The sequence below is a fragment of the Oxyura jamaicensis genome, chromosome 2, assembly GCF_011077185.1.
Source record: "Oxyura jamaicensis isolate SHBP4307 breed ruddy duck chromosome 2, BPBGC_Ojam_1.0, whole genome shotgun sequence".
Taxonomy (NCBI): Eukaryota; Metazoa; Chordata; class Aves; order Anseriformes; family Anatidae; genus Oxyura; species Oxyura jamaicensis.
Window position 1 is genome coordinate 149,411,285 of NC_048894.1, and position 24,019 is coordinate 149,435,303.

Here is a 24,019-nt window from a genome sequence, read left to right on the forward strand (position 1 = left end):
TCATCTTTCATAGAGTCTTTCCAAGGCTAAATACAGTTTTTAAGAAACTCGGCCCAAAGACAGATGACCTCTTGCCTCTCTGCTTCTATGCCTGAAAAAAAAAAAGAAAAAAGAAAAAAGAAAAAAAAAAAAAAAAGAAGGGTGCCCAAATATTCCTATCAATGTGAGGGTAATGTTACCAGTTTTATGTAAAGTACTCATATATGACAGCATGTGAGTGGGAGCAGGGAGTGAATAGGAAATATAAGAACCCAGAATGGATGGAGAACAATGAACACCTGGAGCAATATGATTGCTTTTTGCCTACGGACACCTACAGCTGAAAAGAGAAAGACTAGTTAGGGCTTAAGTAAGAGAAAGAGGCCTAACGAGGAACAGGATGACATTAAAGTCACATGGAAGCTGGGTGTCAACTGAGATGTGTTAATACAATAGCAAATTCTATTAGTCCTCAGATGAGGAAAGCGTTTATTCTTGTGCCTGATTATGAGTACATGCAATCATATTGAATTAATTGGTGCAATAAGTGCTTGACTAATCCTAGCTCTTAACTAACAAGTATAATGAGTTGAATCCCCATATTTTTTAAGCTTTTAGAACTGGTAAGATAGCATGGAAAGCCAATGAATACTCAGGGTAGAATATAAAAATTGCAATGTATATTGGATAATAGACAAGCAGAAAATCTTATGCAAGGATTTTGCAGAGGAGAAGAAAAGATCAGGAAATATTTTTGCAGTCTTTAATTACCTGCATTTGATACTGCTTAAACGCTCTGTGATTTCATGCATAAGTCATTTAATGACCTATTTTGGTTTGCTTTTAGTTTTTGCTTTCATAATAGAATATACAGTCTGAACAAGCTGGGAAGTATATACCTAAGTACATATTTTGCATGCCTAATGAATATTTTAGGACAAATATTAACCAGACAGTTTTCAAGAATGTTTGAACTGGTGTTAACCTACCTAGAAAAACTCAAACAAGCAAAAGTTAATATTGTTTCTACAGTCACTGATGTAGCAATAATAGTAGTTGTACACCACCATGCTGAAAATCAACTCCCTTTTTGTCCAAACAATAGTGTGAATCACAGAATTCTGACCTTGATATACAAATGTGATTATGTAGTAATTATACCTCTTGTACTTTCTGTATAAACAGACTACTTCATCTGGAAATGCTGTAGAGTACTTCTTCATTCTGCAATTTACAGCTAATGACTGAGCAGAAAGCTTTTATATCCCAAGAAGTTTTAAAATGATGCAGGTATAAAAATCTTATTTGCTGCAAATGAAAAAAGTAGGGTGGTTATTTGAACTACTGGGAATCAACTATTTGCTCTATCTAAATTCTGTTGAAAAGCATGTCATACAAATTTTGAGATTGTTTTCGAAATCATGTTTTGAAAAGGTTATTGAAACTATTTTCATGGCCAAAATACAGAATTAAACTACTCAATCCATATAATAACAGACATGTTCTTGGATCAGCTGTGAGATTAAAGAAAGTATCTTTCATTTTATGTCAAAACCTGCTATAGGTTCGTTTTGTTTGTATCTATGTTGTTATCCTCCAAACAGGATGCAAGAAACATATGTTCTTTGGTTTCACCCTAATCCATGATTTGGATAGCACTATTAGCATGTGGTCTAACATGCTTCAGTGAAGGAAATTCGAGGATATTTGTCTCTGGACATGTCACCTCAGACCTGATTTTAATATATCCTAAGTAACAAAAGCCCCATCCTGACCTCATACATTAGCAGTGTCCTCAGTGCTTCCATAAAAATACACCATCAAAGCACTAGCATACGTATGGGAATGAGCTGAATCGTGAAAGAAGTAATGATAGAAAAGTCATCACTGAATTGCACTAACCAAGGCAGTACACATATTTCTTTGTTAAATAGTCTGTTTTACCCTGGATGTTCACACACAGCTGTCCTTACAAGAGGGCTCGAACAGGTTTTTAGGAATTGCTGTAATTAACCTCTGGGAAGCCAAGGGCAAGATGAGTTATGTGGTCACTGCCTGGGCTGAGCACACAAGGCAGGAAAAGCAGCACTCAGCAAAAAACACAGAGGCTGGTGACCACCAGGACTGGATTCCTTGTCACAGCATGTCACTTGTCTTTCTCTTTCATCTCACAGCATCTTTCTCTTTCATCTCACCTTGTGCACTGGTACCTGCCTTACTGTGTGAGCAGATCACTGCATAACTGCTCCGTGTTCACAGTGGCCTCCACTCAATTTCTTCTTGTTTTACCAGCGATACTTCTATTTCTCTTACAAGTTATGGATGATAATGTAGAATAGCTTAGAGCCCAGGAGAGACCCCAAAGAACCGACTGACATTCTCTTTGAGTCTGTATTTATAATTGTTTCTAAGAACTGTCAATTGCTCAGTTCATAATCTATAAAATACTTACAATATGACTTTAAATACCCCTAGTTTCTTAATCAAAATGCTGCTTGGTGCCAAAAGCTCTACTAAAGTTCATACTTACTACATCAATAGTATTGATTTTTTTTTCAAGAAAATGTAAAACCTCAAAAACTATCAAAATAGATTTCTTGAAATAAAATACATTTCCTTTAATTCCACCCTGGTTGCCATAAATTGCATTACTTTTTACTAATTCCTTTTGAACAGTACCTGGAATTAGCCATTCCAGTGTTTTACACTGGATTGATGTGAGGTTGAGAGGATTATTAATCCTCAGGTCATTCTATTGAGCTTTAAAATATATTGGCAAAGTAGGAGTTTTCTTCCATGAAAAAACCCATGTGTTTGAATATGTATTGAAAATAAACTTTTAAAATTCAGGTAATTTCTTGTACAACATTCTTAAAAAAATAAAAAAGAAACTAGTTTTAGGAGATGGCATTGCTGTTAGAATGGAAAATTGTTCTCCACCCTTGTCTGATGATACAATCCTCCTATGATTATGAAATCATCATATGATATCTGGGCTGTGCAAAGGGCTATAGAATAGTTGCACTGGACAGCCTAAATCTGCTTCAGGAATTCATGCCACAAAAGTAGATAATTCTAAGGTTTAACAGTTTTATAATATATCACCACTGTACAATGTTACAACGCATCGCTACAGCCAGCCAGAGGGTTTAAGTGCAATTGTTTGGTAATTTTCTGCAATCTTCTTCAAAGGTGAATTTTCAAGACTCAGGTATATGACAGAGATTTGTGTAAGTATTTAGACTGAAGGACTCTGCAGTCTTTGAAGCCTGTCTTTTGTTATTTGTTGAAGGCCTTCAGGATGGTGGTGTTGTGACTTAAACCTCTTTGGATCTACTTACGAGTGACCTTTTTATCACTTCCTACGATATCCATCAGCTGTTTCTTGGGCTCAGGGAAGATTTTTCATTTTGTGGAGGCAGCAGTTAATCAGAGTGCCTGCTTCCCAGCTGCAGACCTCTAGAGAGCTTTCACAGACCCTGTCAAGGGTATTTTCTTATATTTGATGACAAGGCTGCCATCCACAGTCCAAGATTTTGAGTTACTTGCAATCTACTTCTGAAGCCTGTGAGAAGCTCATGACATGAGAGTGTTTTCTGCCTGCTCTGCAAGGTTAGTAACTGTTTAATGATTAGTTCAGTATGCAGTCTGCAGCAAATAGTTCTGTACAGAGTATATGGATAATAGATTAATAATACAATCTGAACATTACATCCTCTTGTCACTGTCCCTACTTATTTTTGATAGCCGCTTATTGTAGGCACTTATTCAATAATGGCAACTTGCAGAATGGATTTATAGGATTGTACAAATCAGAAATGACTAAATCTGTTGTAGCTGTGTTAAAAATCAACTTCTCTCTGCGTGAAAAGTCTGGTGCTTCTGAGCTTTCCACAAGTGGCTTTTCCCTGCAGTGGCTTTTCTGCTGTGTGGCGGCAGCTCTCAAGCAAAGCAAGCGGCACACCGCCTGCTTCTAGCTGTCATCGATTGTTCAGGCACTCATCAGGTCTCGCATTGTCTGAACACATCACAAAAGTCAATGAACACATTTCCTCCTGAAAGTATCGTTGCTAATTCTTCTCCAAAGACGAGTCGCACACAGACGGTCTGTAGCAGAGCCAGGAACCAGACCCCGATGTGCTCATCTCAGTCTGCCGTCTCCAGCACAAAGCCAGGCTTTGAGCAGAAGGATGACTCCACTGTGCCTTCTGCCAGCCACTCTTGTCTCGGTACAGCTCTGCCCTTCAAACTGCTGTTTTTTCATGCCTTCCCCTTTGGCACGAGCCAAGCAGTGCCACCCTCCTGCTCAGGGACCCTGTGTCAGTGTCGCATCCTTTGGCTGGGACAGCACTGCTGGCCGTTCTGGCCTTCAGCAGAGTGAAATCAGGCACAGAATTATCAAAGCCTCTCTATGGAATATCCAGAAATACAAGGCACATAGAAACCTCAATAGAAGAACACAAAGATGTTCTTAAATATCCTCTCCTTTAATTCCTCACGTCTGTATCTGCCCCTATACTGAGTCATGTCCAGATCCATGAGCATGCCTTTGAAATCATATGCACTATTTATATAGAAAAATGAGATTATCTCAAAGGAAGTGACAGAACAGAGCCTAAACTTGATCCAGACTCAGTCCATGTTAATGGGATTCTTTACATCCACTTTAGTGAGCTCTGACTCAACTTTTAGACTTTAGAAGTGGGATGTATCTGACAAAGTGTCTTTGCCAGGGCTGTTCACCCCAGGCTCCCTTTATAGTTACTGATGATACAGTCAATACTGTCAACTGAAACTAGGTTTCAGCTCACCTCATCCTACGAGAGTAGATGTTGAAAAAGACATGCTCAAGGAATTATCTACAAAGGTCAGATGAATCACAGCCTAAACTGGTTCTTCCATTTTACTGACTAAAAGAGAGAGTAGAGTGCCAAGCCCAGAGGTAGACACCTCCTGGGGCGCTGCGTGCCCCAAGTGCATCGCAGTAGGGCCCTCGTATTTCTGCCCAGACCATCCTGTGGGCATATACAAGGCTGTAGGCCTCATTCTATGTTCCAGAAGAGATGCCAAGACAAAGAAAAGAAAACTTTAAAACTCATCTTTTTATGGAAGCACCCAGGAAGCTGGGTACACTACCATGACCGCACCTCCTCCTAGCAATCTTATGAGACGTTTTAATGATCTTAGACTTTTTTGGCCACAAGAAATTACACAAATAATATACAATAAAATTATATGCTGTAATATAAGTTTAGATATCTTTACCGAGAGAAGGATGATGCAGCTGAAAAATAAACTGCCCTTTTTCAGTTTCATTTGTATCAGTTTCCTTTTTGAGCTCACGTGATGGAGGTGCTTGGACTGCTTGTTTGAGTGACAGCATGAATTTATGCTGAGATAGAAGCAATCAAGTCACATAGCTTTCAGGAAGATGGGAAAGCATCAAGACTGAGTCTCCCCAGGCTCAAATGGTAGTTAAAAATACTGAATAACTCATATGTTACCTCTCTAAACCTACCCTATTACTTAATAGATCACTTCACAATGAAATGAATTTGACCAATGTATTAATTAGTTAAATTGGTTAATGAGTTGCTACTATGTCAGCAGGTGACAATGAGATGATTATTTGAGATGCGCTTTATGGTCGGCGCACGTTGCAGAAAGCAGAGATGTGCATGGTGGGAAACTTGAGGTTTCTTCTGCTCTTCTGCAGCTGTAGAGCTGAGCTGCCTGCTAAGCAAATACTTGGCAAGTGCCAATGTTAAAAAAAAAAAAAAAAAAAGAGAGAGAGAAGAAAAAAAAAGAGATAACTATTTCAAGGGACAATTATCTAAATGAGTTGGAGAAACCTGGAATGACTAAGCCCCTGATCTCTGGAGAATTTGTTCTGAGCACTTTGATGAATTTTAAAATGGTGTTGCATTCTGGGTTTTGATAATGTAGTCTTGCTCTTCTTCTCCTGGCTCTAGGCAACTGTTGTTAGGTCCAGTTTTTACAAAAGCTTAGGGAAACTGAGTTAATAAGGGAAAGTTGCTAAGCCAAGTGCTGCAGAGCTGCCAGGTGCCTGAGAACAGGCGACAAGGCAGACGTCTGGTACCCTTCAGCACTGCACCTCCTGACCGAACCTTTTAATCTGAGATGTTATGGACCTGCTTCACTTTTAGGTCAGCAAATAATATTAACTAAAGGAAAAAAAAAAAAAAAAAAAGTTTTGGTATCTCTAGATCTCTAGCACAGTCTATATCTTAGGTAGCTTTGATTTCCTCCTCTGTTATATTCATGAACTGAGACTGGTTCTTGACAAAAGAACACACATCTCTGATTAAAGAAAGCCACCAACACCAACAGGATACTTCAGTCTCAGTCTGTGGCTTATAATTTTAAGTCTGTCTCTTCAGTGAACAGTGTTAGAAGCACAAACATTCTGCTTCTCGAGGCTGAAGCCACAAACAAATCTGGGACTGAAACACCAAGCCAAGTGTTAGCTTGGAGAGCCTCAGTCCTGGGGGCAATTCAAAAGCCTGAGTCAGCTGCCCACGTTTCTCTTTAGCCCATATTGGGAAGGTTGGACACTTGAGAGCAGATTCACAGAAGAAAGCACAGGAAGAAGGAGCCATCTAAGCCACCTGACAGTGAACATGAAAGGCACAACTGGACTTCAATAGCAGTCTTCAACAATTCAATAGGTATCTATCTTTGAGGCAGACCTGTACCTGCCCTGGAAGGAGAAACCTTAAGACAGCCCTTAATATCTTGTTAAACTATAATGCTGTCTATAATACTTTAACAGTTAATGAGATTGTGTGCCATGGAGGCTCTGTGTTCAGTTTCTTCCTTGCCTGCTCAAGACCAGGTTTTCCACACTTCTCCTGCAGGCACCTAGGACCACTTCTGCAAGGTCTAGAAATTGTCAGTAGTTATGAAACAATCAAGCTAAATCTTTCTTTGTGAAAAACAAAAACAAAACCATAGAGCATTGTGAATCTAACTCAGTATTTTTTTCTGGGGAACATCTGATCCTATTTAATTCCATAAGTCCCATTCCAGTCATTAATCTCCAGCCATTTTTTTTTTTTTTAAGTTTTATTGCACATTATGATTTACTCCAAAGCTCTATGTTCATTGTTATGTAAAGAAGCAGTTGCTCAGATCCTCTTTCTCTTGATCTGATTGGGAAAATACTGCACAGATGTAAGACTATTACTCCTCTGAGAGAACACTTCCCCAATTAAAAATAGTGTCTCTGAGGGAAATTATGCTCTTGTAAATAGCTTCTGCTTCTAAGAAAGACTACATTAACAGTATAAATGAGGATGGGTTTCTTTATATCAAATCTACTGTTTACTGCAAAACCAGTAGAGTAACAGACCCAACTGATATTGAACAAGTATCCTGGGAGGGCTTAAAAATTTTGAAATCGCACATATTTATCTTTCGGTACTTAAAAGAACCCAATTTGCCTTGTGCATTCCCGAATGAACCTATTTCCTTTTTGGGAAGAAAACCCAACAAATGTCTTGTTTTTAACATGCACAGGAAAAGACAAAACAGAAACATATTTTCTCATGATAACTACTGTCAAAATCAGAGGGTGTTGCCAGTGTTTACACAGATGCTGTTGTCCGTCCTCTTGTCTGTGGAAAACCACAGTAAAACCCACTGCAGTTTGCATCTGGAGTGGAAGCTGGATGAGACCATTCAGTTCTGGTGTTCGTGACCACTGCTCATCTCCTGCTAAATCTAGTACACTAAAATAAGTTGCAGATGGCTAGAGGTGCTAAGGAGTGAAAGCACTCAACTGTCCTTTCTGGGGATCTGAGTTTCTTTCCCTTCTAAGTTCATGTTCTGGAGGGAGCCCAGGGTCTTTCTCCAAGACATGAATTGACTTGTCTTCAATGGTCTGGCCCAGCTGGTGATTTCTATTTAGAAGGGTTTGGGATTGAAAAAGCAAATGTTCTGCAGCTCAGGACTGACATATGTTTTCATACATACACTGGGAACTCAAGAAATGCTGAACTCTTGTCTACTGAAACCTTATTTACTGGATTGAAATAATTGACCTTGCTTTCCAAAGAACATTGAAATAATTTATCCAGGACTTTGGTATGAGCTGAGGCTCTGAATTTTAGGCAACCAGCTTTTGAAAATCACTGATTTAAGCTTTATCTACAAAGGACAGCTTTAGCAAACAGGGTTCTCTCCTGGTACTGCTTGCCTAAGCAAAACTTTGCTACTCTACTGGCAGTCAGCACTTGTAGGCCAGCAACACTGATGTCAGGATATTATTATTCCCAGGGAATGCTTCACCTATTAATGTGCTGGATTAATGGTCCATGATATTGCAAACAGGCATGTCTTTCAAGGAGAGAGAATTAAAGTAGTGGGATAAGTAACAACAGGTGTCTTTCACCTAACTCTTGTTGCTCCTAAAGCTATTCAAGTTTGCACGAATGCAGACAGAGGACTTTGGGGTGATGAAAGCCCACAAGGGCACCCTGCTGCTCCTAGGGTAAGGCTTTCAAGTGGCAGAACAATGGGTGTATGGCTGATTGTGGACTTGTACCTCCTGGGTGAATTTAGCTCTGGGTATAATGAAGTACAAATGCCTGTTGAAGCTTTTTCCCACAGGTTGTTGTGAGCACAGTGCCTCACTTCCATGGATGTTCTGTCTTCTCTTTTTTCTCATGTTAGATGTGACTTTTCCTTTGGGGAGGAGGTAGTCAGAGGTAACAAACATTCTTTCTTCTGTCTATCTGCCTGTTTTCATGAAATATGTAGCATTTGAGTCCTCTGTTCCTCCATCAGAATTGACTGAAGGGGTTCAAAATCACAGAGGGGCACACAGTGCAATTGCCTTAGCCTCATTTATAGAGACCAAACTACAACTGTTGCAGATTTCTCAGTAACACATTATTTAAATTGCATTTCAATTATCAAAATCTCTGATTTTTTTTTCCTCCCAGAACATAAAACACAACAAGAATGTGATTGCCTTCTATTCTTTTAAATGGTGACTTGTACTTCAACATCCAGCATCATGAAAAAGCATTAACTAAGACTGCTTGTTTTCCTAAGCTTCAGCCTGGGGTCATGTCTCCTCTTGAGCATATCTATCGTAGGAGTTTATCTGTAAACCCAATTCTCTTCCTCAAGTTGCAGAGATTGAAGGACTTTTGCCCTGATATGACTCATGGGACATGGGTCTACTTCAAATCCCAGCCCTGAGAAGGAGACACTTAGGACCTGGGTCTCTTCTGGCTGTTTGGGAAGGGAATCAGTCTAAAATGGGCAGAATTAATCTTATAAATGATCTTTATGCCATGGAGGTTTCTCACTAAGAGGAACTTCACAGTCAGGCTGTTCTCTGAAGGCAATGAAAGGAACAAATTGTAAGAGTTTGCAATATACCATGTACATATATCTATATACTACACTACAGTGGCTACAGTGGCTACAATTACTATTCTGAGCTTCCCAGGAATTCTAGGAAGAAAAGCATAAATCACAACTGTCAAGTGAATTCTCTAATTCAGACCAGGTGCCAGGTAGGCTGTCGTATGGCTCCAGCATACAGGAGCAAAACATGACTTACAATCACCTTTTTATCCTTATTCCTGCCGTTACTGACACCCATTAATTCTAATATTCTCTGTGGTATGGAAATTGGTTTCAACTGAACCCAATCCCATTTCACTGTCTAGGTGGTGAGAACAAATACCAGCTGTAGATCATTTTGTGTTAGATGTAGATTTTTAACCCCAACATGACCAACACAACAACACATGGCTCCTTCTGAACCACAAGTTCATAAACATGGAAAATAAAATGGTAAAGTATAAATGACCCATGAGGTCTGGGATTCTGGCTGACACCCACCTTACCATTGATTAAATGTGGAGGCAGATTATGACATTAATCTAGGACAAGTGTAAGATCAAAATTCTACCTTGGTGGTTGATAAATAACTTGATGTAGAATTATAATATCCATTAGACTTAATACAATATTTTCAAAAATTACCAAGATAGAGATCCCTTTTGTTCATGAATATAGATAACTACTGAATTGTAGGAATTTTGGATCCTGACAAGCTTTGCTAAATACTCAGCTACCAATTATGAACAAAAATAAAATGACACCTGCTGAAATAATTATTAAAGGATATGCAGCTATGACCTGCCTCTGATCAGATGGATGGAACTAGTATCCTACACCAGCAGAGAATGCAATCTTCCACATTTTATGGTAAATGTACCATTAGGTAAATGATTATATTGGTAAAATTGCTAATTTGGGTGACTATTAAACAACTGTTTTTGAAAGCAGAAGGAAAGTAGCAATATAGTTACACTCTAAATTAGATGAAATAAATCTATACACTCCATGGTGCTGGCATACATCTTATTTACCCACAAATAAATCCGGAATATTTACACAAAACTCAATTTGTAGCAGCACTATAAAGTTACTAAATAACTAAAAACCTGGTGTAGGAGACTAGGATTGGACCCTGACTGTCAGTAATGATTTAACAGCTGTAAATTGAAGACATTTTTTTTCCTCATGAATTTACGTAATTGCATTTTGAACTCATAAACGCTTTTTCATGGATGTTAAAAATGTCTATTAGTTTAAGGGAAAAATAACACAAATCCATGATGCAAATGTCTATCCAAGACAAGTATAATGTAAGCAGCACGGGCTTTGACTCCAGAAGTCTTTCAGATGAGGTACTAGGAAGCTGGGATTTTAATATGAGGAATTATCACTACGTGTAGCCCTGCTCAGCTCTTGCTTCCTCTGTGTATGTTGTCAGCCACTGCTGGACCAGGGTCTTGAAGCACTGGCTTGGATGATTTTATCTTATAAGAAGATGGAACCAGAGTATCATGTTAAATATGGATAATAAATATGTATCATATGTAAATATGTTAAATATGGATAAATAAATATGTATCATATGGAACCAGAGTATCATGTTAAGGCCTTGGTGTTATGCTGAAGCTAGATACCAGAAGGCTTGTCCTAGTGCCTGAAATGTCCTGCTGCCTCACTGTCTGGCAGTTCTGGCCAGAACAAAATTGTTTCCTGTGCATTTGGCCAACTGCATTAAAAAGCGCATGCAGCTGCACCAGCCTTGGCAGGAGACGTCTCCCTCTTCCTGTCCCAGTAGTTTTGAGGAGCACGTCTGCGTGCCCTGCATTTCGCATCTGCACACTCCCTTCTGGCTGCTCCAGGGATGAAGGGGAAGAAACTGGGAGTCAGCCACACTTCTGTTGCTGATCTGGGCAGTGCCATGCAGTGGTTTGCCTGTGGTCACACCATAACTCAGTGCCAGAAGGTGGCCGTCCTGTGGCTGTGTTTTGGCCACTAACTAATGGCTGATTTCCTTCCTCCCCAGACTGGAGAATATAAATGGAGAAGCGCGTGTAGTTGCAGATCCCGCCAGGACCCTGGGGACACAGCTTGGTTTCCAGCTGCAATCCCACCCCAACCCATGCCACAAAGCCACAGCTCCAGCTGATATAACAGAGAGGGAAGACCTGGCAAGGCCTTATTTGCCTTTTCTCCAAAGCAGGTTGGATTTTCAGCCCTAGGGCCTGACACCAAAAGTCATTTTCTTTCCTAGATTAAGGGCAATTCTGGTGAGGGTACAGATACAGTATTTTTACCTGCTGAATTACAAATGAGGCTTATAGCTGGGTGAAGAAGACTAACTGAAGTTCATTATTTGCACAAGTAACATTTAGAAACATGCCTGCTTGTACTCAAAGATAGGCCCTCCTGGATATAAACTTGGGATGAATCGGAAATGAAGAGAAACTAAAAACCCATGATCTTTTGGGAGCTGCAGACTCACTGAATGTCTCACATGGGTCTCTTCCAGTGGGAAGTGTTGCAATCTTAAGCTGTATTGGTTTCTTTAAGCACCAAATCCTTCAAAACTGGATGTTACGTACCCTGACAGCTCTGTCCTGACGAGCACTGTGGTACGCGTGGACGCTGGGCCGTTTACCCCCACAGACACAACTGCTCCCATCCCTTCTGTGCACATCCTCCCTCCAGCCTTTCCTCCCTGCCCAACCAGTTCAGGCCTAGAGGGACAGGAGAGCTCCGCTGGGGCATTTTTACCACCCCAAGCTACAGCAGGGTTGCTCCTTGCTGCCTTTTCCCCAGTGCCTCCTTGAATCTCCTTCTCCAGGCCTACGCTTCCCTTGGAGATCGCCCTATGGTCCCAAGCGTGCTCTGCTTTGCCGCAGAGGCCCCCCAGTTTGTTTGTTATTTTTCCTCCTGATTTATTTACAAAAGCTGCGTGCTGAAATGCTCTCCCGCTGGTCGCCACCTCTTTACTCTGCTGTGTGCTTCCTGCTGGGTGTTTCGCCCTGACACACCAATAAAGACGTGAAACACGATGTAGGGGACATCTGCCCCGTGCTGCTGTGCATCGACAGCAGAGAAGGTCCAAAAGTCACAACCTTCTTTTTTTTTTTTTCCCTCTTCACAGGACTATATTGCAGGATGTACAGGGCTTCCTGCTGCAGCCCCCGTGGCCCACAGCCCCCCGCTCTCGCTAACACCACTGCAGTCTGCAAACGTTTAAAGGCAGTTTCTTCAGAGTTAGCCACATGCTTCGAATTGTTATGTGGTTAACCGCCAAGAACAAACCCCCACACAAATACCTACGGATCGACTTGCTCAAGCCAGGGTGGTAGCGGTGGGGGTGGAGGGGAGGGAGGGCTTCCTTGTTTCACTTTTGATGAGAAGAAAATGGAGTTTTCTTGACTTTTCCAAGCTGCTAGCAGCAGCCACATCGCGGTACGCACTGCTTGTTGTCGTTTCCACATTTGTTCACGTTTACTGCTGATGAAAGGAGCCTTGTTCGGCAGCCCTGGTCTTGTATGCCAGGGGCCGCATCCTCAGCTCGGTGTAAGTAATCTTTCCTGGTGAATGGGAATGGAAAAAGCGACTTCCTCTATGTGAGCAGTGTGCGAATGCAAAGCCGGGAGAAGCCTTCTGCGCTTTGACACTGCCCTATCCCATGTCCCTTTACTCTTATAAAAGTGGAATGCGTTTCTGCTGACTCACAGAGGCAGATGGGTTTTGTTAACTCCAGACAAGATAAGGGAGAATAGAGGGAAAGCATCGCTGCCTATCCAGCTTTGCGTTTTGGGGGACCAAGCGAGGACCCTCAGTGTGGATGGAGCTTGCCTTGTGGATACCATGGGGGAGAAGAACCAGGCTAGATGGGGCTTTGAGCAGCCTGGTTTAGTGGGAGGTGTCCCTGCCCATGGCAGGGCGTTAGAATCACGTGATATTTAAGGTCTCTTCCAACCCAAACCATTCTGGGACTATGTGTGTTCTATGAGGGCAACACCTGGTCCAGGCTGAACCCGTCCACTTCCCATCCTCACACTAATCAGTGTCTGAAATAACAGGACCTGGCATCCTTCCCTCCCCACCTGACACCCTCTCCCTGAAACACTGCTCCTCCCCAAAGCACAAGTAAGAGCCTTAAAGCCAAGGGCAAAGAGAAAAAAAAACTGTCCAACAACAAGCACACTGCTCTAAAATCCTTGGTGATTCCATTGTGCCTACTTAAGTCTTCTTGAATTATAGAATTATATAATGGTGGTTCCCTTTGCTTGTATTTCCATCTCTTCATGTAGCACTCATGAAGAGTGGACCCAAATGGAAATACAGATAATCATCTTGCCATGTACCTAACTTTAAGATCCACTTGAAGTTCATTTTCATTCATAAAATGGCTGACAAAAGACCCTACAAGGTGGCTAGAAGAGGCTCGAGGAAACAATTTTGATCCAAAAGTGATCGGGTAAGGAATTACATTCTTTGCTTTTCCAGAAAATGGCGTGGAAAGGATGGGTTAAAAACTTACAATGTGGGGAACAATTTCAGGGAAAGTGGCTTAGTTCCTCTGGTCCATTCATCATCTGAGCAGAGAAATAGCACTGCATGCATGAAGTTAGCTCTGCAGGACTCTCTGCCTGTCAAAACTGTTTATCTGCACTTGCCAACAACAGCAAGAAAGGCAGGAGGACTGGCGGCTGTGATGGTGAATGAGTTGGACACATGTGGAGAAGGTGCATGAGCTGAACTTCCTCACTGATGCAGAAGAGACAGAAGAAAAAAGGAAAAAAAAATGAGGTATCTAATTGTAGAGAGTTTAACAGTGCAGTTAGTTACCCCAAAACTTGGTCTTTTGCCACATTTCTGCATGGGCAACTGAACAGATAGGTTTTCATGTCCAATCAGCCCTCATGCTTCTGAAGGTATGGGGACAAATGCCAGCAGAACGAGATGCTGGGGGGTACTGGCTCATGAACATATGGCAGTGGGGAGCTGAGCTGGGAATACTGCATTTGGATAATATAGAAATAATGTGATAATCGTTTATTAGGGCACTATTCAATGCTTGGTTAAGTTATATAAAGAGGTACAAAAATTTCCCACAGTCTAAATCAAAGCAAGCCTTAAACCTTTGTGAGGGCTATTTGGACAAAAAAAGAAAAAAAAAATAAAAAGAAAAAGAAAAAAAAAAAAAGGAGGGTGGAGGGGGGAAGGGAAGCGAATTCACGTTTATAAAAAGAAATCTGCACACAATGAGCTGAAGGTTGTGCTTCTGTGCTTCCTGGTCTGGGTGTGAGCAGAAGAGGAAATACCAAAATACCACCAGAAAAAAAAAAAACTATTCCCACAGCATTTCCAACCTGACTTAAACCAGAAAGCTCTGACCATCCTGCAAAAAAGAGGGAAAAAAGCAACTGAGCCAGTCCCAAGGCTCCTGCTCATCAGACAGCCAACCACATTTCCAAAGCTAGGAGATTTGGGTAGACCTAGAGAAGTCTTCACACTTCCCCTCTATCTTCATCTGTACTCTGTTTTCGGCAGTTCACTGATCTTTAGTGATGTTCTGACTCTTCTGCCAGCTTTGAGAGGAGCACGTTTCTGCATTGGCCACGTCAGTTGTAGCCATGGACAGAGCACAGACACAAGACAGGGAACCAAGATCTGGTCTAACTCAGGTGAGGAGCTCCTTGTCCTCCCTTTCACTTCTTGGGGATCCCCCACACTGAGAATACACACCTATGTACACAGCAAGAACCAACATTTCAATGTGTAAAATACCATCAGTTTCAGTGTTGCCCTGTGTTAATAATTAAAATTGAGTTCCTGAAGGCTTGCAGGCAAAAAGACGCCAGTTTGGTCTGGCTGGTATCACACAATCCTTCTGCTGATTCTGAAGAAAAGCTTGAAGAAGAGCAGCAGGATCATATTCAAAGGGTTGTGCAGAAACCCAGCACACTGGGCAACTATTAGTTTAAAACTTCAAATTTGGAAGCTCTGGAAAGAATTTGGAAAATGCTTTTTTCCCTTCATTCGTATAAAAATAAGGTATTTTCTCCTGCTAAACCCCAACATTTTAAATGATGATTGATGTGCAGTATTATATGCTAGAGTTCAGGACATTTTCAGTAGTCTAATGAAAATCAGAGCTAAAGTAGAGAAAGCTGTTTTCATTATATACATTTCCCAGTATCTAAGCAATTTCTGAAATAAGATTTTTCCCTAAAATTAGAGAACCAAGTCCCTGGAACAGGTCCAAGGAGCAGCTCAGGAATGTGCAGTGCAACCACAGCCTCCAGCTAAAGGACACAACAAAAGCTGCAACAGTGATGATGCTTTATCTTCCACATCTGACTCCAAAAACTCTTCCATGGATGCCAGCAATGAAATCTGATTCAAAGAGGTCTGAAATGAAGATTGTTTTTTTTTCTTTTCTTTTCAAAGCTGACTCACTGATTTTGAGACCAGTCAACTTGTTGCATTTCTGAGCATGGTTTAACTGAAAACACCTCAGGTTAATAATAATGCTGCCATGGGCTCTCCCATCCAAAAATGAAGATAAAACCTTAGCTAAGCCTCATGTTTGAATACAGCTTTCCAGTTTGGAGCAGCACAGCACTCAGCATTTTCCCTCCAACAACGAAAGCCCCTTTCTGGCCTCCCGGAACACTGCTGCAGAAAATACGCTTTCACTCCAACTGCAAACTTATTTAAGAGACAATAGGAGAAATAGTTATCACATGGGTTTTTCTTCAAATTTAAAACTGGATCAACAATAAAACTTAAAAGACCAAGGAAGCATACAATGGCACTCATAAAATGATCTTTTTCTTTTACGATTAAATTTCACGCAGATTGAGTTGTTGCAATTTGCTACACGTGGCCCCAATTCTGCAAGCCTTCCCTTAATACAAGCTGTTTTAAAAGCCACTGAGGTTGTTTATGTGAGTAGAAGTTACTCACATGGGTAAGGACTGGCAGAATCTGGCCTGATAGATTTAGCTACGATAAAGTTTACCTAGATGTTATCTAGGCTGTAGAGCAGTGTGTATTTTTAGCAATGAAAAATGGACTTAATTTTTTTATTTATTATTTTTTAAGAAAAGTTTTACCTTAGGCTACACCCCTCTGCTTTTTGCAGTATGCTCAGCAGCCACACTTAGTGGCTGCGCTCAGCCTTTGTCCTTGTTCGAGAGCTGTACGGGACTGAGCACCCTCCCAGCCAATGCCCTGTAACTCACCAGGACTTGTGCAGGCTGAATTCCCATTCCAGGTTTGCTCCTCAAACCTAAGGCCATTGTTCCATCTCAAACTAAAATGTATTCTCCCATGGGCAGCTGGAAAAGACCATTTTTCTTCAAGTTTTATTTCCACAAAAAAAAAAGGAAAAAAAAAAAGGAAAATAAAACAAAATTAAAAACAAAGCAAAACAAAACAAAAACAGGAAATCCAATGCACGGCGAACCCAGACTTCTGCAGTCTAAGAGGGTTGATCTGCATCCATAAATGTCCTGACCGGTGAGGAGACACAGGCACTACAACTGGAAAGAGAGCAGGAAGGAAAGCCTACCATGTGAGCAAAGTGAAAAAAAAAAAAAAAAAAAAATTTTTTTTTTTTTTTTTTTTGAAAAAAAAAAAAAGTGAGAGAGAAAAAGGTCTGCTCAGTGGACAGCACTTGGGCTGATAGCAGGGATTTCAGGAAATCCAAACACTCAGACAGGAAATCTGAACACTGGATAAACACACCATAATCTCCACAGATACAGCTAACGTGCTGCCTCTCTTGTTAACCCTTCGCCTGCCCGTGGTGGGGGCTGCAGCCAGATATGCAATGCCTTGTAACACAAGCTGCCGGGGGGGGGGTGGCTTGAAACTCCAAGCACTCTTTTCCCTTGCTTACAGCCCTGCATCCAACCTTGCTGCTCCGGCATCCTGTTTTCCTCCCTTTGTTCCTAAATACTGATGCTTTAGCTAAAAAGCGTATGATTTTTAGGTAGGGTTTCCTCCTCCATCAGCTGTGGCTACCTGGGACTCCTGAACCAGTGCTACCTCTCTCTCTGCTTTTTCCCCCTCTCTTTTGCTCTAAGACAAGATTTATGTGTCTGTCTGCAGGACACTTGCACGCTGCCAGTGATGATTTACTGTAGGTCTGGTGCAGAACGAGAGGGAAGGGAACATCCAAAATTAGAGGGAGAGAGGTCTTAAAGGAGAAGGGAAGTCTGAAAACTCCCTTTATGGTATTTTGTCAAGGAATTTAGGATCAAACTCTGCAGTCCTTAGCAAAATTAAGATGAAGACTGTTTGGTTGCTTGTTTCTAGTGAATGGACTCTCTGTCTTGTGGTTCACTTCCCAACATTAAGAACATCACTTTATTTTTTGTTTGAGTCTTCTTAATTGATTTCATTATTTCTATAATCTACTTTGGTTGAACTATAAATGTAAAAGTCTTTTGACCTATAAATGTAAAAGTCTTTGTTAGCTACAATAGAAAAGGAAAGTAATAGCACTTCCTATTAAAATAGGTGTAGAACTCCTCAGTCCCAAAGATGTCATTCATAAAGTGAAGTTTTTGTTGGAGTTGTCCCATTGAAATCCAAAGGGCTATGAGCAGACACAGAAAACTGAGCCCCAGGGTTTTTGCAGGACGTGGACTGCTGTGTTTTTGTAGGAGGACAATGGCAGGCTTCACCACTTTTCAGAGGTTACTCACTTCTAAGTCAAGGGCCTGCTTCCAAAAATGCGGCTTCTCTGTGAAAACTGACTCCACCTTTTTGACACAGCCCTGACTATAGCATGTTAGAAAGAAAACCCAGTGTCTTCAGATTTTCTGGTTCTCCTAGGACCTAAGGATTAAAAAAAAAATAGTATCTTGAGTTTCATGTGCCTGTTTGCTAGAGAAGTATTTAGACACAGAGGTAATCTCCACCAGCCAGTGCCCTGGCCCAATGCAAGGCAATTAGCTCCTCTGAAATAGCTTTAACGTTAAGTCCCACATGCAGTATGAACCTATATAATTTTTTAGGGCACTCACCAGGAACAAAATATGAGCACTAGAGGCAAACAATTCCTTCATCACTTTCTGCTAATTATGGCAGGTTTCTGCTTCTTATTTCAAAGAGAGAAGCTCTGGCAAAAATATAATGGGTTACAGTGTTCCCCCAAAGTGGCCAGGTTTGGAAATCATGCCTGGTCTACTGAGATTGGTTGTGTTGCTCAAGTGTTGCTGTGGGCAGCCTGGCAGCAAAGCTGGGGTGGGAAGTGGGGACTCTGGGGCATCTCTGCCGCACGAAGTCTGCTCTGGTTTCCAGCTCAGTTCCGAGTCAGGACACAACTTCCAGCTTGGGTCCTCTCATTCCCAGTCATCCTCCCACTACTTTTTAGGATGCACGAGGCTACTGATGGAAGTCAGTCCCTACAAACGCAGCTGGAGCGCTGGCGGCAGCATCTGTGCAAGTGGCTGGTAGAACAAAGGCTTTGCTTTAGAGGCATGAAGTCATTCCCTGTGCCTAGCACGTGCTACATGAAACAAGTACCAAATGGTTGCTTGATGATGTCAGGAGAGAACTGGTGGAAAAAACAGGGAAAAATTAAAACATCTGAGTTTTTTTCCCTTCCCATGTATTTTGCCAGTGAGCTATTTCAGTTATTCACTTTTTTTTTTTTTCCAATGAAGTTTTTCTGTTGTCACTTTTTTCACCTTCTCTCTTGCATTCTCCTTTCAGTTCCACTTTTCCCAGTAGCAAAAGGAAAACAAAAACAGAGAAAAAGAATAAAGCACGGCCCTTGTTTTTCAGTTTAACTGGAAAAAAAAAAAAAAAAAAAAGAGAGAAAATATTCATAACCCCTCAAAACATACATTTTTTAAAATTGCCTTTTAGGATTAAGAGACTTTTCATTTGAAAACATTCAAGCAGCTCTACAAAAGAAGAGCTGGGGGAAGTGGGATATAATTTATTACCACTAACATCTGCTGTAAATCAGTTAGAGGTAGACAAACATTCCCTGCCAGGGCACGGTTAGGTCAAGGTGAGAGGGGATAAAGCAATAATTAAAAAACCTAGTGTCCTCTGGCTACCTTCAATAGGCTGTGAACAGAAGAGCAAGTGCTTGCTGCAAAACTGGCTTTTGTCTTGAAAAATTTCAAAGAAAAGGGAAAAAATCATTGCTATGTTCAATGGACAGCTATCAGTTTATAAAATTTTCTAAAATTTTCTGTACAGAACTGCAAAAAGTGAGTGCACTTTTGTGGTTTTCTAGTTAAAAAAAATGACAAAAGGTTGTGTGCACTCTCAAAAGTTTCACTTGATGAGAAATTTCTATTGAAAAACTCTACAGAGAGGTATCATTGTCAGGCTTAGTGAAAGGGAGAAAAGGGACAGAATGGTAGGTAGTATAACAAAGCTGACAAAAATAAACCATACAGAAATACTCAGCAGAAACAAAGTAGAGAGAAAACTTCAAACTCAGGCCAACAGTCATCGAAACTAAAAAAGTGAATGAAAATTCCTGAAAGGGCAAAGCAGCTGCAAAATCCCCACTACCAACTGAGAAAAAAAGCCAGTGGCCTTGCTCAAGACAGACATGAAGATACTTGCTTTTAAATTGGAAAACAAACAAACAAAACAAAACAACAACAACAACAAAAACATCAAAAATAACAACAAACCTCCACCATGAACAACAACAAAAAACCACCACATTCATCCTTGACGTATCCACAGCAGCTGAGATTTCTGCTCACTTGTTCTATATCCCCAGGATATAACTTTCTGTAGACCTCCAGCTGATAACGAAATTCTCACTTTTTCAACAAAGAACTCTAAAGCTACTGAAGTAAGACAGATCAGTTCATTAAAGATTAAAAGGGTTTAGCTATGTATGTGAAAGATAAAGCACATGGAATTATAATTGAGATTGTGAACAAAATGCTTGTGAAGAGTTATCATTAACCTGCAAGGCCCCAAGCTCTGTTATTCTTCATGTTTCAATGACAAGCCTTATTATAAATAGTTAGGAAAATTTTTCAATATAGATTTGAAACAAAGATCTGTTCTTTATTTTCCACCACCCTACTTATTGGATTTGGAAGAGACTTCTGCTAAATAATGAAAACATTTGGAGACAAAAAGTGATGGTCCCAGCTTTGTAATTCTTCACCCTTCAGTCTCACGGAAGTTTTATACCCTTGAAAAAAATGACAATATATTCACATGAAACTAATTTACCCTTTTGAGTGGAGCCAGCCCTGTGCACTCAGCAGTCTCACATCTTTCAGTAGCTACCAGCAAGTGGATGCCAGAGAAATACCGTGGCACACTTACACCAACTTCCACATTCATACTATGGCTCTATCTGGATTTACAACAACATATGCTTAAACTTAGCAAACATTAGAGAAAATTAGTAGAAAACACTAACCAAAAGGATTTCATAAATACTGACATAACTTCCCATAAGCTATAAACACTATTTTTTTTCCAAAAAACTTCAGTAATTAGCTGGTTTAGAGACTTCTTGCTGTGCTACAAAACGTATCTCTTTGTGCACTGACTTTCAGTTTGAACATGTTTGCTTGGAGATCCCTGCCAATTTTATTACAGTCCATTCCTTCCTAAATGAGCAGCCAAGGAGGTTTACTTTTGAGATCAGCATCCCTGCTGGCACTTCTGCACCAGCCAAGGCACCGAGTCCCCTTCATCCAGCAGCAAGCCATGTGCTCCTACATTAAACAACAAATGTTGCTGCTTTCCCCACTGTTCATTCAGTGAAATACAGCAGAAGCTGTGTTTTAACAAGTTTAACAACATGTTTGTACATTTATTAAGCAAATAACACCTCTTGACATTATGAAAAGGTCCGGGAATTGGAAACTGCCTTGACAAGAAGCACTTGACCCTTGGTGGTAACTACAGGCTGTACCAATGCATGGGGGACTGTGCACATTTCATTTTCAACTGTTTTTATGTTTAATAGTTTTCTTTCTATGTAAGGAAAAAAAGACCAAAGCATTTCCCTTTTTTCCCTTTCCTTTTCATTCCTCCTTCCCAGTTGTAATGGCAAAGGGGGATTTTTTTCATTCTGCTTTTTTTCCCCTATTTATATTTTTCTAAAATGATGTGTGAAAAGGGGAAATTGAAGACAAGTTCAAACAAACTTTTTAAACAGTTCCGCTCAAAATACACTGCATAGAAATGCAATCAATAAAGGGCACTAAAGAAAACAGCTGTCACCTAAAGACATCTCCATGGTGTGAACATAGGTGCAGGCTCCATTGTTTGCTATATGGGGAAAGTCCAGGTAACACTTAGAAACAACCAGAGGCTGAATTATACACCACAAACACTAGCAGCAATAAAATGCTGCTGCACAAGGAACAGGCTGATATATCAATTTCTGCATTGTTCCCTGGAAGTTTCCAGGCCGGCAGCTGTGCTGAAAGGGCCAGGTTAGGAGGACACATTGGACATGCTGTGAGCATCACTCTAGGCTTGAGTTGCTCTGCCGTTGCCACCAAAGACTTCCTCAGCTTCTTTTCTAAAAACTGGTGAAAAGATGCCTCTTCAGTGTGTTGTCATAGGTTGGTTGCAGGAAATTTAAATGACAAATGCATCATGTGAACTTGTGAATAAACACTATGACAAACGCCCAGATGATCACCAGGTCGGTTTGGCAATTAGAGATTTCTTAAAAAGAGAAATATAAGCTTCTCATGATCTCAGCCTTTGGAAGTCATATGATAAATAATTTTAAACATTTTTTTAGGAATGAAGACCAGACATACACATAAAATTAGAGCTAAAAATCTTGTAAATCCCTTATTACCACGAGATGAGTATTTAAAAGTATGGATGGGTGCCATGAGACTTGTCATAGAGATGTGAGAGTCAACACTGCTATAAATGGCACAAACTTCATGTGCTATAAACACTGTATATTTGTATACAGCATAGACTGTATATAAGAGCTATTAGCATAGGAATCTTTAGTGGGATCTGGAAAAGGAAAGGGCACAGGAAAAATAAATAAATAAAGAAAACATATTTCCAACACCATTCATGGCTTTTGTTGGGAAAAAGGTGATGACCATTGTGACAACATCTGTAATTGGGACACAGTGTGGTTGTCTTCATTAGATCTGATGAGACAGAAAGTGCCACATCCCATGCTCAGAGGGGCTGCAGCTCCCCTCCTCTCTACAAAAGCATGCGGGACCATCAACAGAGAGGTGTGATGGCTCATGGGGAGAAGAATGCAATTATTAGGAACGAGACTCATTATTGTCACGGAAGGACTGCAGCACTTCGCCAAAGGAAGAACATGCTCTGCAGATGTTTCATTGCCATCATAATCCCCATTGCTTCACTCTTTTGGCTGGTTATGCTCTGGTTATAGGCTTCTCCTCAGGAGATATGCCTTCAGCTCTTCTGTGGGAGGCAGTGGCTGCATGCATCTCACTCACATGCCCCCTGGGAGTGGGCTGAAGCATTCATCCTGGCTCATTCAGGATCACATCCCTCTATCTCACTTCTACTCTGCCATGTTATCATTGGAAATTTCAAACACTCAAGCACACTATGCTCACTGCACATCTGTTTTAGGGCTATGCAGCACATGTTTGGAGGTGGGTCATACAGCACCAAGCACGAATTAAGTCTCCTTCTGTCTGCTTTTTACTCTGTTTTGCAACCTGCTCTTCCAGCACGTTTGCTGGTGGGCAACACAATGACTCCTTTTGGGGTAAATGTCTTGCTTTTGTTACTTCTAATTGCAACATACCATGTCCTGCTGGCTTTGCTCTTCAGAAGGAGGTTCCTATATCCCTGGTGCTCAGGCTACTTCACAGTAATGTTCACGCAGTGCTTCTCATTACAAATGAGGGACCATACACTTTTCATCACGTGGCGGTCAGATGAGTGATCTACTGTTTCATCTTTGGTTACTCAGTGACTAAAGGCCAGGGGTTTATAACCTATACCTAGCAGCCTCATACCTCCAGACCAGCTTTACTGCTGCCTGAGGCCTGCACCACACTCCGAACCAGCAGTGCCGATGCAGTTAAGGGTGGCTCTCTGCTTCTGATCTCTCTCTAGTCATCTTCCCATACACAGGAAGCAGATTCTCTTAATGTTATATGGATTGGAATTTAGAATAGTTCAGCTGGACCTTCAAAGATCACCAAGTCCAACTGCCTGACCTCTTCAGAGTGAACCAACACTTCAAGCATTATTAAGGAGAGCGTTGTCCAAATGCCTCTTGAACACTGACAGGCATGGGGCATCAAACACCTCTCTAGGAAGCCTGTTCCAGTGCTTGACCACCCTCAGGGTAAAGAAATGTTTCCACATATCCAGTCTGAACCTCCTTTGGGGCAGGTTTGTGCCATTCCCTCATGTCCTGTCACTGGTTACCATGGAGCAGAGACCGGCACCTCCCTCTCCACTTCCTCTCCTCAGGAGCCGTAAAGTGCAGTGGTTATTTAGTGAATGTTACAGAGTTCAAGCTCTTCTTCTGGCATCAGGTCACTCACACAGGCTTCATCTAAACCAACAAACCCCAGGTCACTTCCAAATTTCTGTGTCTGTTTATGTTTTGGCTTCATCCTAACCTGGAGCCAGATCCAGGGATATGCACAAACCCTACCATACATCACCCCATATCTCCTGTTCAGGT

General features: G+C 41.1%; 1 protein-coding gene across 5 annotated transcripts in view; it reads right to left on the reverse strand.

The window, feature by feature from the left end:
* Nucleotides 1-24,019, reverse strand: part of ASAP1 (ArfGAP with SH3 domain, ankyrin repeat and PH domain 1) — a 166,351-nt gene that overhangs the window by 127,311 nt on the left and 15,021 nt on the right. The window contains exon 1 of one of the 5 annotated variants that reach the window (XM_035318943.1): nucleotides 16,590-16,830. The exons of the other annotated variants lie outside the window; for them this stretch is intronic. The gene's annotated coding sequence lies outside the window, so the exon portion shown is untranslated. Of the gene's footprint in view, nucleotides 1-16,589; nucleotides 16,831-24,019 lie in introns of those variants that run through there. 5 annotated transcript variants of the gene reach the window in all.